Source organism: Rhinatrema bivittatum, chromosome 6, assembly GCF_901001135.1.
Source record: "Rhinatrema bivittatum chromosome 6, aRhiBiv1.1, whole genome shotgun sequence".
Lineage (NCBI taxonomy): Eukaryota > Metazoa > Chordata > Amphibia > Gymnophiona > Rhinatrematidae > Rhinatrema > Rhinatrema bivittatum.
The window spans coordinates 198031573-198047553 of record NC_042620.1 but is presented as its reverse complement, the minus strand read 5'-3'; the positions used below and the strand labels follow the sequence as shown (position 1 = coordinate 198047553).

Genomic DNA, 15981 nt, shown 5'->3' with positions numbered 1-15981 from the left:
TTTGGCAGGCCACACATCCAACAAATTCTCTCCCTTATCTCCACTGGAGACCTGGGTTTTCTCTGTGCCTTACATGGAGAAAAATACCCAAACTTACACCATATGTGGCACAGTAAGTGAATGATTGAGGCTTCTTTGAGTACTTATATCTACAATGCACATGAAATCATAGCACATCTGCTTACCTTCACCAGTAATTACAGTAGCAATCACCATTCACATACAGGATTCCCTTTAAGTCAACAATGTATACAGGAGCTGCCTTCTTCTGGAAAACCAAGTCACCTTTAGAACAACAATGTGTACATTAGCTGCCTTCTCCTGGAGACCTGGGCCTGGTCTGCTGATCCCAGCTGGGTCCTGCCCAGTAGAGCTCTCTCTACATGTGGTGATTTAAGTTTGAACCAGGAATCTAGCCTGGTCCTGTACAGATTAAAGAGGGGTAGTAAGGCCACTCCTTCACAGAGTATAATGCAATATCTTTGAGATACATATTACAGTAGTCCTGACCAGGATTTGTTTCTTTTCTGCTAATTCAGTTTTGTTTAGGCTCTACCACAACTTCTGAGGACAATGCCACCAAGGGTTCAAATGTTTTATTCTTAGTCTACACACAGATTATGCAGCAAAGCAGCCTGACTATAAACTCCATTGCATAATTTTATAAATCTGCCTGGTTTAGTCTCAAACTTTGGTTTTGATTCTTGAAGCATGGAGGTGCTACGCTGACTTTGAGGACAACAAAACCAGAACTATATTTCCATAGGAGCTGCCCACCAAAAGAGTAGATTTAACCCTTGGGGAAACCATAACATAAAAAGATGCAGAAATCTAATGCCAAGGCAACCTGCAGTGCTGAGAGAAAAGAAAAGAAAGTATTATTCTATTGCTTCATCCTATTGCAGTTTTGTTTTTTTTGTTTGTTTGTTTTTTTTTGCTTCAGAAACCAAAAGTCAATTCACTGTTTCATAGACTCAGGTTTTGCCTCACTGCTGGTTTTCCCTCCAAAACCCTAAGCTTACTTACAGCACAAGATATGTTTCCAGCTGTTATCCTGATATGCCCTCCCTAAGCAAGCAGGTAGTACATAAGCTGCTGTTTCTCTGATAATGGAAGAATAACCTAGTGATTAGTGATTAGAACAGCACTGCTGCTCCTCTTGACCTTGGGCAAGTCACTTCATTCTCCATGCCTCAGGGTCTGATTTACGATGGTTTTTCTCTCATTCTGTGTATAAGGAACAAAAAGCTTAGTAATCAGGCCCTTAAAGGTGAATTTTAAAGGCCTGGTGCATGCATCAATTGGGAGATGTGCGCACAAGTCAGGCTTGCACACACTTACCGTATTTTCAAAACTCGGGGATGCATGTGCATCTCAGGCTGTGGGCACATCTCACCAAGTTTGAAAAAGGGGGTGGGGTGTAGGCATTCTGGGGCGGGGGCCAAGAGATGTGTGCATATGTACCTATGTGCCTGGGCATGCGCGCAGGTCCACTGTCACGTACGTTTTCTTCTGCTATGGAGGAGTTTTAAGTTAAAAAAAAGAAAACAGCCAGTTTAGAGGGGTTTAAAGGGGCTGGGGTAACTGGGGAGAGTGCAGGCTATTAAAACCAGGGGGTCGTGGAGGACTTAGCTCTTTTGGGTGAACTAATGGACAAACTGGTGAAACTGGTAATGGCTTGAACACACGACAGTTTCAAAATAGCCTGACTTAAGCGGCAGAATATGGATTTACGCCGTTAGGCCCACGCCCATTTAAAATTTGGTACACATGTGCATGCGCTTAGTGTATTTTATAACGTGCACGCACATGTGCTTGCACGTTCTAAAATTGCCATGGAACTGGGCACATGTCAACACATATGCGCCACCGTGCAACTGCACGCCGGTTTGAAAGTTACCGTCCCTGATTGTAAGCCCTCTGGGGACAGGAAAACCCACACTGTATATAAATAAAGCTCACATCGAGCTCTCCATGAAAAGGTATGAGCAAATAAAAGAATAAATAGTGAGTTTATTTTATTTGTTGTACCAGGTGCCTAATTTTCTGGCATTCTTCGTTCATAAATCTTCTTCCATGACTGTAATTAATTTGGAACAGTGGGTAGAATGGCTAGAAATTCTATTCACCTTGATGGGAAAAGATAACAGTACACAAAACAGGCCAGATTTCTTCATTTTGTATACATCAAGCTCCCATGAACAAAATCACTGAGACTGTTCCAACCAACCGAGATCTCTTTGGGTCACAGTTAGCCTAGATTAAGTAATAGACCTGAGTTTAAGGTTTGGACAAGTTTCTAGAGGACAGGTCCATTAACAGTTATTAACCAGGTAGACTTAGGGATCACAACAGGATGGATCTCCCAATTTGGATCAGTTGTGTACTTCCAAATGACACTGACTGGCCACTATCAGAGACAGGATGCGGGACTTACTAGACTGATTGATTTCTTCCTCAGCCTCCGCTTTGAATAATGCGTTATTACATGTATACTGCCCTCTCTGCCATCTAAGGTCCTCACAGAGAGGTCTTCTGGATATGCCATCATTACAACAAGTGCAGCTCAGTACAAGGGTCTGTGCCTTTTCATTTGCAGCCCCGATCTTCTGAACTCCTTTCCTGAGGTATTGCGTTTGTCAGACAGCTTGAAAACTTTTAAGTCTTTGTTAAAGACATTTTTATTAAAGCAAGCATATTAATTTTGTCAGGAAGTCAGATGATTAAGACCAGAGCAGTATGTAGTTTTGATGCGGAGATTTATGTATTGTGTGTTTTTATTCGGTGCATTTCAAATGTTTTATTATTGTTTTTTGTACATCACTTAGATTCATGTTAAATGATTCATAAATTTTAATAAAGAGAAAGGTTTAACCCAGCATGACACGTATGTTCTTAAGCTGCCATCAAGATGACTGCAATGGATTATTATGCTACATGGAATTTCCGTACAATGTTATGGACACCTCCACACAACAGACAAACTTTTACAGCAACTGAAGTTTTCTCCCCCATTTCTACCTAATAATACCACTTAGTTTCCCTGTTCCCATCACAAAAATATTATTCAGGAATTGCACTGGATCCAATTAGAATTTAAGAAACAGCTAGAAATTAGAAAGGCAATGTACAAACAAGTGGACACTAGAGGCAGGAAGACCCCACATTCACAATGGGTCAGAAGGTATGAGTATTGGCCAAAAACATGTGAACCAGATTATATTGTGCATTTTAGGTTCATATATACTTTACCCCAGCAGATCAGCTCAGTTACATTTTAATTGAAGTTATCACAGCCTGAGAAGATATCCTATATTGCACATGTCACTATTAAAACCCTTCAGATAATTCAGGTACCTTGTCACCAGATACTTTTTCCCCAACCCAAAAACAGACGGTTACAACAGTGATTAGCCTGAGTTGCAACATTCAGTTGGATAACCTGGGATTCCCAGATGCGGGTGAATTGATTCCTTCCCTGAGGAAGGAAAGCTTTTCTGAAACAGTGCAGTGTCAGGTGGAAGCAAGTTTGTATAAAGGAAATTATCGGGTATTCCTGCACTCATACTCTTTGAGTTGTTCCTATTTCCTAGACCTACAATCATTTGAGATAAGTGCAGCATTTTGTTTGCAACATACGTTTATTTTAAATGCTAGAGAAAAAATGCTTTAAAAACTAGTTGGACTCATACTTGATGTCCGTTGACTCGTTAAAAATGTAGTGACCAATGATTACAACTATAAGCACATTGAAGGGATTCATAGAAACACGAACATTATCGTGTCTGCCCAGTGCTATATGATAGCCATATAGATAAGTCGACGTTTTTTCATTCTTTCGCATTGAGTGAGATATTACAAGATTGTTATACTTACACATTCTTATACTCCTTGGGTTCCTGAATATCTGATAAAAATTCCAATCATGTCATGCATTAGACTCCCCAAAGTCAAGCCTATAGAGCCCAGAGGTGGCCTCTGGAGGGACGGGGGTATCAGAATTGGCTGCAGGTGGGTCTTAAACTGGGAACTGCCTGGGCAGACAGAAAGACAGACCAGTGCCTTAACCATCCAGCTATACAGCAACCCACAATAGACCCAGGATCCCAGGATGAACTGGCTACCAAAAGCAAGGAACTACACGCCCTTGTGAGAAGATTAGTCCAGGGATCAGTTACAGGGGTAGATTGGGAAACAAGAAATGTTCCCTGCAACTTGATTGCTGCCTAGATGTTCTTCCATGGACCCTTGCTTTACTGATTCTGTAATAGCTGTATTATTTATTTATTCAATTTACATTCCATCTTTCATTTGCTTCAAAGTGGATTACATTCAGGTACTATAGATATTTCTCTGTTAGGGGAGCTGCGAGGAAGAGAGTAGTACACAGGGCATTTTCCATCCCCCTGAGAGCTTCAGAGGCTGTTCCTCACCATCTGGCCAGCCCCGGACTCCTGCAAGGGTGACTTCATCACCAATGCGACTGCCAGCTCTTTAAATCTGCTGGCCTAGTGGCTCATTGTTGGGGAGCTGTGAGGAAGAAAGGAGTACACAGGGCACTTTCCATCCCCCGAGAACTTTGGAGGCTGTTCCTCACCATCTGGCCTGCCCCGGAATACTGGGCCTGCCCCAGACTCCTGTAAGGGCGATATCATCACCCGTGCGACTGCCAGCTCTTTAAATCTGCCGGCTTAGCAGTGCACCACCGCCACCCGCCACACCACTGTCTGATTTTTTTCCCTTTTCTTATTTATCTGGCTGTTTAAATGGGGAAGAAGAGAAAGGCCAGAATTTTTACTTCCTCTCCAACTTCTCAACTTAATCGCGGTCCTATGGACATTCACTTGATTAGAGTTAGTGAAATGCCAAATGATGACTGTGTTGTAGATACTTCTAGTGCCTCCTTGAGTCCTGGCAGCGGTCCTTCTCCTCCACAACCACTTGGGGGCTTATCCGGTGAAGTTCATCAACCGGAAGAGTTGTTAAATCCTGACCGGAATGGATGTGAGTTCCCAGTAGAGATCTCTCAATTTGTGAGGATCCCTACTGATCATCATCTTGGAACAGTGAGTGAGTCTATTTTGTTACCTAATATGGATACAGCACAACAACGCTCTGATGAGCCTATTAATGTTACAGTCAAGGATGTTAGCTAAGTTGGACTCTAATGTCTCTCAAGTAAACGCTCATCTTTCCTCTTTAGTTAACGCTAATAGAAAATCTTCTATTGAACACATAGCAAGAAAATTTCTGAGTTAGAAATATCTGTTTTAACATTAAATTCTTAAGTTCAATTGCTGAAAAATGCTGAGAATATGCACATTAAGGATAGTTTGCTACTTCATACTGAAATGGAAAATATTGAAAATTTGATTAGATCAAAAAATTTGCATTTAGTTAATTTTCCTTATTCTAGCTTACTCTCTCCTTATGAAATGTTTAAGAAATTTCTTAAAGAAATTTTGTCTTATAACGATAATATCTAAAAAAAAAATTCTGTTTCTCTAAGCAGAAAGGTAGTACAAATTTAGATCAAACAGAAAATGAAGAGATAGTTTCTAGCCCAGGAATCACTACCTTCTTGGAAGAGTCAGTGGATGTAATAACTAAAAGAGCTACTCTTTTTGTATCATTTTGCTCGGAACAGGAAAAGGATTTGGTGTTTCAGAAATTTTTTAGGTGTAAAGATGTTTCATTTTGTGGTCAGAGGATTTTTCTATTTCCTGATGTTTCTAGAACCACCCAGGCTCTTAGGAGGCATTTCCTATTATTGAAAAATAAAATTCCAGCTATTGGTGCAACTTTTTTTTTTTAAGTTTCCCTGTAAATGTTTTGTTACCTTTCAGGCTAAGAAATTTATTTTCACTGACCCTTCCCATTTAGAAACATTTTTAGTTGATGATAACAACTTAAGGGATAGTCCTTCCTAGCATAATTAAAGTTATAAGGACCAGTATGTATATTTGATGCCTCTCTACCTATTAATAATTATTTCCTATTTGATGTAATACTTTCCTTTCTCCCCCATTTATTGAGTCCAGTTATGCAGGTATAGTATTTGTTGAAATAATTTTTTACCTTGTGATATATTCATTCTTTACTGCATAATTGTTTTCTTGTATTATTTATATTATATATATTGAAAATTTAATAAAGAAAAAAATTTAAAAAAAAGATATTTCTCTGTCCCCAGAGGTCTCACAATCTATTTGTTCCTGAGACAATAGAGAGTGAAATGATTTGCCCAAGATCACATTGAAAGCAGGATTAAAACCTTTGCTTTCCTTGTTTACAGCCCTCTGCGCTAACCATTAGACTACCATTGGTCATACCTCAAGTGACTAACTCTGTGCCTTCTGCAACAGGTATTTCTGCCTAGCTACATTAGGAATTAATACCCTAGAATTCTGATGCTTACATAGCCCAGATTGAGAGACAGTTTGAGTGTAGAGGGTTACAGCCTTAGAATTCACTCTTGGACGATAAGCCCAGTTAAGAAACCCAACACTCTTTGTTTTATTTATTTTCATATTTGTATACTGCTCATCCCAGAAAGGCTACAAAGCAATGTTCAATCAAAACAATACAATCACAACAATAATATAAAATACCTCAAATCTATATAACAATTAACAATATGAATATATCAAGTAATAAAAATAAAATACATTACAATTAACTAAAACTCAAAATCTAAAAAATGTATAAAGTAAAAATCTCAGAGAATCATCAAATGCAACAAATTATCCCAGATGCTTTCAAATAGCCAGACCTTACAAAGTTTCCTGAAGGTATTAGGAGCTTTTAGAATTTTGAGCTCCTGCAGAGTGGAATCCCAAAAGACAGGCCCTATTCTCCATCTGTACTCTTCTCATCTGATCTCTTTCATTGTCATTATCTCTTTCCCCCTTGGCTGTAACTCCTTTTCTCTTCTTCTCATATTTCTCACTTTTCTCTTCTACCTTCTATGCTTTTCTTTTTCCTGTTGCAGTGTGGCTCTCTCTGAATCCTACTCAAAAAACTCTGTTTCCATTTAACAAAGCAAGCTAAATCCAATTTTCTGATATTACTAGAACAATTTAAGTGGCGATTACTATGAGGATTTAAGCATTAGATCTGCATGCTCTAGAGTTCCCCTGCTGATGCTCGATCTGCAAGACTTCTCTGGAAAATTTGAGACAAATATTTATTTGGGGGAATAGTTATTGTCCCAGGCTTTGCCAGACCTGGACTGTTATAATTTCACTCCGCTTTTCTACCATTAATTAGAGATATAAAGATTTGCCAGTTATAGGAAGAGAATATTTGAAAAGAATAAAACTGATTAGAGAAATTCAGCCTCTTGCATTTGAAGTAGTAAAGAATGCTTATCATTTAACTGTGACTAGAATTTCTAATTATTTTGAAAATTGTACACTTTAATGAGAACTGCTCAGTAAAGATAATTACACATATAGGGGTAGATTTTTAAAAATTGCACGATCACGTACCTTTGTTCGCGCACCAGGCGCGAACAAAAGTACGCTGGATTTTATAAGATACGCGTGTAGCCGTGCGTATCTTATAAAATCCGGGGTCGGTGCGCGCAAGGGGGGTGCACATTTGTGCAACCTGCGCGGCCGAGCCCAGCGCGCGCTGCCTGTTCCCTCCGAGGCCGCTCCGATTTCGGAGCGGCCTTGGAGGGAACTTTCCTTCGCCCTCTCCCCACCTTCCCCTCCCTTCCCCTACCTAACCCACCCCACCGACCCTATCTAAACCCCCCCCTTACCTTTGTTGGCAGATTTATGCCTGCTAAAAGCAGACGTAAATCTGCGCGTGCCAGCAGGCTGCTGGCGCGCCATCACCCGACCCGGGGGCTGGTTCGGAGGCCTCAACCACGCCCCCGGGCCGGCACCACGCCCCCAGGCCCGCCCCCGAAACGCCGCGTCATTTCAGGAATGCCCCCGACACGCCCCCTTCCCCACCCCTTTTAGAAAGCCCCGGGACTTATGCACGTCCAGGGGCTCTGCGCGTGCCAGCAGCCTATGCAAAATAGGCGAGCCGGCGCGTGAGGGCCCTGCGCGCGTAAATCCGGTTGGATTTACGCGCGCAGGGCATTTAAAATCCGCCCCATAATGAAGTTTGATTTCCAAGCCTGAGAAGAAGATGTCTACTAATTTTATGCATTCATATATTTTATTTATTTAACTCTTTTCTATACGACATTCATGATCTCGATCATATCATATCGGTTACAAGGAACAAGGGGTTGGACATTAACATAAACATTACCTTTATCATAGAAGAATAAGCAAAGATACAATAAAACAGGGTCGTGGGAACTTGGGAGCTGAAGTAGCTAGAGGCTACGGCTAGACGAAGAGAACTTGTATGTGTAATCCCCTATTCCTAATCTTGACCCTACCAAAAGCCTGCATTCATGGAAAGTGAAGGAACAAGCTGTTTTTCATTATTAATGTTGCAAGAGACAAATAAATGGTTGCTTGGATACTCTGGAGATACGACTATTAAATATTTCCGGACTTGAGATAAGAGCGGAGTATATGGGACCAATTATGCAGGAGAGGCAATTTTTCTGATCATCATGTGATCCACTTTAGCAGATTCAGTGTAACAGAAGACCCCTTGGCATTGCTGCTGCTGCCTCTGACTGCCCACACCCTCAGGTGCTTGACATTTTAAATACTACTTAAAATACCTGCCACTAAGACACCATTGCTGTAATACAACAGTAATAGCTGGAAAATGATTTAAAGAATAAAGTTAATGAGCACTCTAGAGTGAATGGCCCAAGGTTAGGCCTTAGGCAATATCAAATAAGCATGCTGTTAACTGTGTTAGCAACCAATTGTGACAGGGATCATTCTCATTTAAAAATAGTATTCATCATATTTCATTTTTAGTATAATGATTAAGAAAACACTGTGGAAAATGAAATATTTAAAGAATGTGTTTCTCTCTATTAAAATGTGCAATATTTAATCCTAGAGAGTTAAAATTGTACATACTAAACTTATTTCTACTTCAAAACAACTTTTCTTGGTACCATCAAGGATTAATTTTACTAAAAAGGCAAAAAAAGAAATTAGAGACAAATTGGCAGAAGAATAAAACATATTTAAACTTTCAGGAATGCAACATATGACAGGGCCATTAAATCTGCTAAAAAGAATTTTTAAGGCACAGTTTGCAAAGTGGATAATCATCCATGACAGCTTTTTAAAATTGTAAAGAATTTATCCATCAATGATGATAAGAGCCTAATTCTGAGGCTGGAACTTCAACAGTCAATGAGCTGGCAAATTACTTTGAGCCTAAATATTAGATATTTAAAGAAAGTTCCCAGATATCTCTAATAGTCAAATGTTCTGCTTTTAATAAAGCGTTGATATTGATCACTGAAATAAGTTTAATAGAAATGAATTCTACCATTTCAATTTTAGGTCTTACACTAATCAGGAAAAAACACAGGTCCATACCCAATGATTGATCCAGCAAAATAGAATTTATTACAAGGTCCAAAAATGCTCAGAATTCAAATGGAAAAATACAGGAAAACTTAGCATAAAGTCCAAGCAGAGAAAAAAAAGACAAAAAGGATAACACTTACAGGTTGAGCTCTTTAGAATCCTTATTCAAATCAATTCTCTCCCTCTCTCTTTTCAGTTAACCTAAGGGCTTTGGGCTAAAGCTCACAGATCCTCAGATATCTTCATTACTACTTTAACTGTGGGCTCGCCATGACAGGATAGGCACCAGGGGCAGACTGTAGGAAAATATCAAAATATCAGCCTGGGGGATTTTTTCAACAGCTTGTGAGCTGTCTGTGCAGCACGTCTTTCAACAGCTCCCAAAAGCATACCAAGCTGAGGTATCCATCATGAGAGGTCCATCATGTGACCTGCAGCCAAAATATCTCCAATGTAAATTCCACTAAATAACTAAGAAGTAGAGCATACCCTAGACCAGGGATGAGCAAACTGTACTACAGTGCCACTTCCATCTATTCAACTGGATGGCCCGTGCCCCTCACAAGTCTGGTAAACACAGTAAATGACAGCAGAAAAAGACCAAAGTGGTCCTTCCAGTTCGCCCAGCAATGTGGGGGGTTTTTTGTTTTATGTCTTTTAAGGCAATAACTACTGTTCCATGCGGGTTACCTCTTTTCCTCATTTCCATCCTTTAGCTACTATGGATCCTCTGTGTTTATCCCACACCATTTTGAACTTCATTACCTTTCTTATCTTCATCACTTCTTCCAGGAAAGCATTCCATGTATCCACCACCCATGGAGAAATATTTCCTAACATTGTTCCTATCCCCTTAGAGTTTCATATCATGACCCTAGTTCTACAGATTTCTTTCCATTAGAAAAGCTTTTATTCTTATGTATCATTAATACCTTTCAGGAATTTAAAGGTCTGCAACATATCTCCCCTATCTCTCCTCTCCTCCATGGTATACATATTCAGGTCCTTCAGTTTCATCTCATACGGTCTTTGAAGCAGATCCCATGCTATTTTGGTTGCCTTTCTCAGGGCTGCTTCCATCCTGTCTCTATCTCTTTTGACAGCACCTAAACCAAACAAAACGATTACCGGCATGATTAAAAGGTGAGGTGAAAGAGGCTATTTTAGCCATCCTTCAAAAATTGGAAGAAGGATCCATCTGAAGAAATAGGAAAAAGGAAAAAGCATAAGCATTGTCAAGGGTCAAACATTGATAAGAGAGGATATGAAATGAAGTTGGCGGTAAGAGGAAAATCTCATAATAAAAACTTTTTAAAATATATCCGAAGCAAGAAAACCGGTGAAGGAATCGGTTGGACCGTAAGATGACGAAGGGGTTAAAGGGGCTCTTAGGGAAGATAAGGCCATTCAAAAAAACTAAGGGTCGGATTTTAAGATTTAGGCAAGGGCATAGATTTGTGCGTGCAACCTGGCGCGCACAAATCTGCGCCCGATTTTATAACATGCACACGCAGCTGAGCGCATGTTATAAAATCTGGGGTCGGCGTGCGCAAGGGAGTGCACACTTGTGTACCTTGCGTGCGCCGAGCCACACAGCCTTCCTCCATTCCCTCCAAGGCCGCTCCGAAATCGGAGCGGCCTTGGAGGGAAATTTCCTTCCACCCCCCCCAACCTTCCCCTCCCTTACCTTTAACTTAGAAGTTGCGCCTGCCTCCAGGCAGTTGTAGGTTGTGCGCACTGGCCGACGGCCGGCCCGCGATCCCGGGCACAGCAACAAATGGCCACTGTGCCTGGAGGCTCCAGCCCCACCCCGCCCGCCCCCTTTTTCAAGCCCCGGCACATACGCACATCCTGGGGCTTGCGCGCATCGCCGGGCCTATGCAAATAGGCTCGGCACGTGCCAGGAGGGGGTTTTAAAGGGTTACACGCGTATATTACACACATAACCCTTTTAAAATCCGCCCCTAAATGAATTCTTTGCTTCTGTGCTTACTAATGAGGATGTTGGGGAGATACCAGTTGCAGAAATGATTTTCAAGGGTGATAAGTCAGAAGAACTGACCATATCACTGTGAACCTGGAAGATGTAGTAGGCCAGATTGACAAACTAAAGAGTAGCAAATCACCTGGACCAGATGGTATGCATCCAAGGGTTCTGAAGGAACTCAAAAATGAAATTTCAGATCTATTAGTTAAAATTTGTAATCTATCATTAAAATCATCCATTGTACCTGAAGACTGGAGGGTGGCCAATTTAACCCCAATATCTAAAAATGGCTCCTGGGACGATCAGGGCAACAATAGACCAGTGAGCCTGACTTCAGTGCCAGGAAAAATAGTGGAAAACTATTCTACAGATCAAAATTGTAGAGCATATAGAAAGACATGGTTTAATGTAACACAGTCAACATGGATTCACCCAAGGGAAATCTTGCCTAACAATCTGCTTTATTTTTTGAAGGGGTTAATAAACATGTGGATAAAGGTGAACCCGTAGATGTAGTGTATTTGATTTCAGAAGGTTGTTTGACAAAAGTCCCTCATGAGAGGCTTCTAAGAAACTAAAAATTCATGGGATAGGAGCAATGTCCTTTCGTGGATTACAAACTAGTTTTAAAAGACAGGAAACAGAAAAGTAGGAATAAATGGTCAATTTTCTCAGTGGAAAAGGGTAAGCAGTGGAGTGCCTCAGGGATCAGTTCTTGGACTGGTGCTTTTCCATAAGGGCCAGATGGTTAAGAGGTTACGCGCAGCATAGATTTTGTGCACGCAACCTGGCACACACAAATCTATGCCCAATTTTATAATATGTGCTCGCAGCTGCACGCATGATTTTCCAGCTGGATTCCAAGCTGGATTTTCACGCGCAGGGCTTTTAAAATCTGCCCCTAAATTTGTTAATGATATGGAAAGAAATATGATGATTGAGGTTATCAAATTTGCGGATGATACAAATTATTAGTTTAAATCACAAGCGGATTGTGATACATTGCAGGAGGACCTTGTGAGACTGGAAGATTGGGCATCCAAATGCAGATGAAAATTAATGTGGACAAGTGCAAGGTGTTGCATATAGGGGAAAAATAACTCTTGCTGTAGTTACACAATGTTAGGTTCCATATTAGGAGCTACCACCCAGGAAAAAGATCTAGGCATCATAGTGGATGATACTTTGAAATCGTCAGCTCAGTGTGCTGCAGCAGTCAAAAAAGCAAAAGAATGTTAGTAATTATTAGGAAGGGAATGGTTAATAAAACGGAAAATGTCATAATGCCACTGTATCGCTCCATGGTGAGACCCACACCTGGAATACTGTGTACAATTCTGGTCACCGCATCTCAAAAAAGATATAGTTTGCGATGGAGAAGGTACAGAGAAAGGCGACCAAAATGATAAAGGGGATGGGAAACAGCTACCCTATGAGGAAAGGCTGAAGAGGTTAAGACTGTTCAGCTTGGAGAAGAGGATGGCTAAGGGGGATATGATGAGAGGTCTTTAAAATCATGAGAGGTCTTGAACAAGTAGATGTGAATCGGTTATTTACACTTTTGGGATAATAGAAGGACTAGGGGGCACTCCATGAAGTTAGCAAGTAGCTCATTTAAGACTAATCAGAGAAAATTCTTTCACTCAATGCACAATTAAACTCTGCAATTGTTGCCAAAGGATGTGATTAGTGCTGTTAATATTGCTGGGTAGTTAAAAAAGGTTTGGATAAAGTTCTTGGAGAAGTCCATTAACTGCTATTAATCAAGTTGACTTAGGGAATGGCATCTGCTATTACTGGCATCAGTAGCATGGGATCTTTCTTAGTGTTTGGGTACTTGCCAGTAGGGATGTGAATCGTTTTTTGACAATTTAAAAAAATCGTCAATATTTTTTAAATCGTCAAAAATCGTTAGAGTGCACGATACAATACAAATTCTCCCGATTTATCGTCAAAAATCGTTAAATTGGGCACAGGAATTATTTGGGAGGAGGGCGGGAAAACCGGCACACCAAAACAACCCCTAAACCCACCCGACCCTTTAAAACCAATCCCTTACCCTCCCCCACCCCCCCCAACCCCCCAAAATGTTAAATTACCTGGTGGTCCAGTGGGGGGGTTCCTGTGCGATCTCCTGCTCTTGGGCCATCGGCGCCATTTTGGCTGCCACTATAAATGGCGCTGATGGCCCGATAAAAAAAAACCCACCCGACCCTTTAAACCGACCCCCTTAGCCTCCCCCCCCCTCCCGACCCCCCCCCCCAATACCTTTTAAAATTACCTGGTGGTCCGGGGGGGCGCGGGGAGCGATCTCCCGCTCTCGGGCCATCGGCTGCCACTCATAAAGATGGCGCCGATGGCCCTTTGCCCTTACCATGTGACAGGGACCAGCCATTGGCACAGATACCCTGTCACATGGTAAGGGCAAAGGGCCATCGGCGCCATTTTTTTTTAGCGCAGCTGATGGCCTGGGAACGGGAGATCGCTCCCCGCGGGCCCCCTGGACCACCAGGTATGTGTAAAAAATTTGGGGGGGGGGTCGGGAGAGTGGGGGAGGCTAAGGGGGTAATTTTAAAGGGTTGGGGTGGGGTTTTTTTTTTATCGGCGCGGGCCTCACTAAAAAAAATTAGTGATATGAATTGGAATCGGAACCAATCCCAATTCACATCTCTCACGATCAGATTCCCCCCCAAGCCGAACCCGATCGTTAAAACAATCGGGCACACAATTCACATCCCTACTTGCCAGGTTCTTGTGGCCTGGTTTGGCCTTTGTTGGAAACAGGATACTGGGCTTGATGGACCCTTGGTCTGACCCAGCATGTCAACTTCTTATGTCCTTATGTTCTACCTACACTTTTTGTTAATTGCTGTGGATAAAATCTGCTCGATATACTCAAATAATTTAATGAGTGGATGGTGGTAGTTTCACATGTATACTATTTATAGGTACCATCCCATTTACCAAATAGTATTAACTTTAAAATCATAAACACACCACCAACCACCTAATGTATTTATACTTCTCACCAGCTTAGGAAGTTTACCCTCACTTTATTGAACTTTTCATGACCTACCTCGAATGGAAGAATCTTACACCTTGACAAAACAACTTTGCAGTTAACCCATGGCAAGGTCACACCTGGCCCCAGAAGACAAAAAAAATGGGGAACTGTAATGTGAATCACATTTTGTACACATATCATGGTGTATTACAGAAAAGAAACATGGATTAAACTCACACACATTTAGAAGTCAACAAGCTTTTCTATCCCTGGATGCTGCTCACTAAATGGTACCTTCTCAATGATTTATGTGTCTTGCACAGAACAGCATTCAGGATTAGAAATGTTAGGTAAAATGATGCCACCTGCTTACCTAAGTATTTATCAAACTACACAGAACAGTTAACATCACAGATATTCTTTTTTTCCTCTTAGTCAAGGAAAATTACATCAATTTAACTTTTACAATTACATCGGCAAATAAACCTCATGAGATAGTCTTTTGTACTGAATTATGAGCTATCATCTTGAAGCCTGACTCTGACATCCCAACAGAACAAAAGGCATGCCAAAACCATCCACAACATCTTGGCAGAAACACTCAAAAGTTAGCAAAAACATGTTCACTTTTTCAACTCTATCCTCAAGTCACACAGGGGACTAGGAAAAAAACTCTCGTAGCAAACATCTCCAGTGGGAGATAAGATGCACATAGCCACCTATAAAATCTCTAGATTAGAGAAATTACTACACTTGGGTATTATCTTCATGGAGAAAAACATCTTCACAAGTTCACTTAAAGGTGAATTTTCAAACATTGCATGGGTAAAATTCAGCATATACACATGTAAATAGCATACACTCATGTATATGCTATTTTATAAACCTCAAAATTCAGGAATAAGTAAGGGTCTGCAAGTATATTTGTCCTTATAAAAAAAGGGGCGGGCCAGGGTTGTTCTGGAGCACGGCCAACAATTATGTAAGTTGATATTTCATAAGCAATTTATGTATGTAGATTTGGCAGCTTACTCCTGTATATTTCACCTGCTTTATATCTGGAATAAATGATAGTAAACATCTTTAAAAGTAAAATACTGGGTCTGGGTGCTATGGGAGGAGTTGAGGCTGAAGATCCAAGAGTATCTCGATGTCTTGCAGACGGACTGGGAGAACTGATAGACTAATTGGTAAAACTGCTAATTTCAATGTCACGCACAAGTCAGAAAATCCCCTGACTTAAAAGCCGACTTACGGGAGATAAATATGTGTAAGCTACACAGAAAATATCTACGTGTATATTTTAAAGATAGACATAAAAATATATGCGTATAGTAGTTGCGTGCTACTTACCTGGATAAGTTCCAGTTTAACCTGCTAAGTCTTGAAAGTGGCACTTACCCAGATAAGTTCCAACCTGTCCAAGCAGCGAAACCTATCCAGACAAATTCCAATTTATCCGGCTAAGCAGCAGCAAAACAGATACTTAGCTGGATAAATTTTAAAACGCTACTTATTAG

The 15981-nt window shown here is 40.9% G+C and overlaps 1 long non-coding RNA gene across 1 annotated transcript in view; it reads right to left on the bottom strand.

Moving 5' to 3' along the window:
• LOC115093935 overlaps positions 1–15622 on the bottom strand; it is a 34625-nt gene extending 19003 nt beyond the window's left edge. The window contains exon 1 of the long non-coding RNA XR_003857441.1: positions 14534–15622. This is a non-coding gene — a long non-coding RNA (uncharacterized LOC115093935). The remainder of the gene's footprint in view (positions 1–14533) is intronic.
• Positions 15623–15981: the final 359 nt, after the last annotated feature.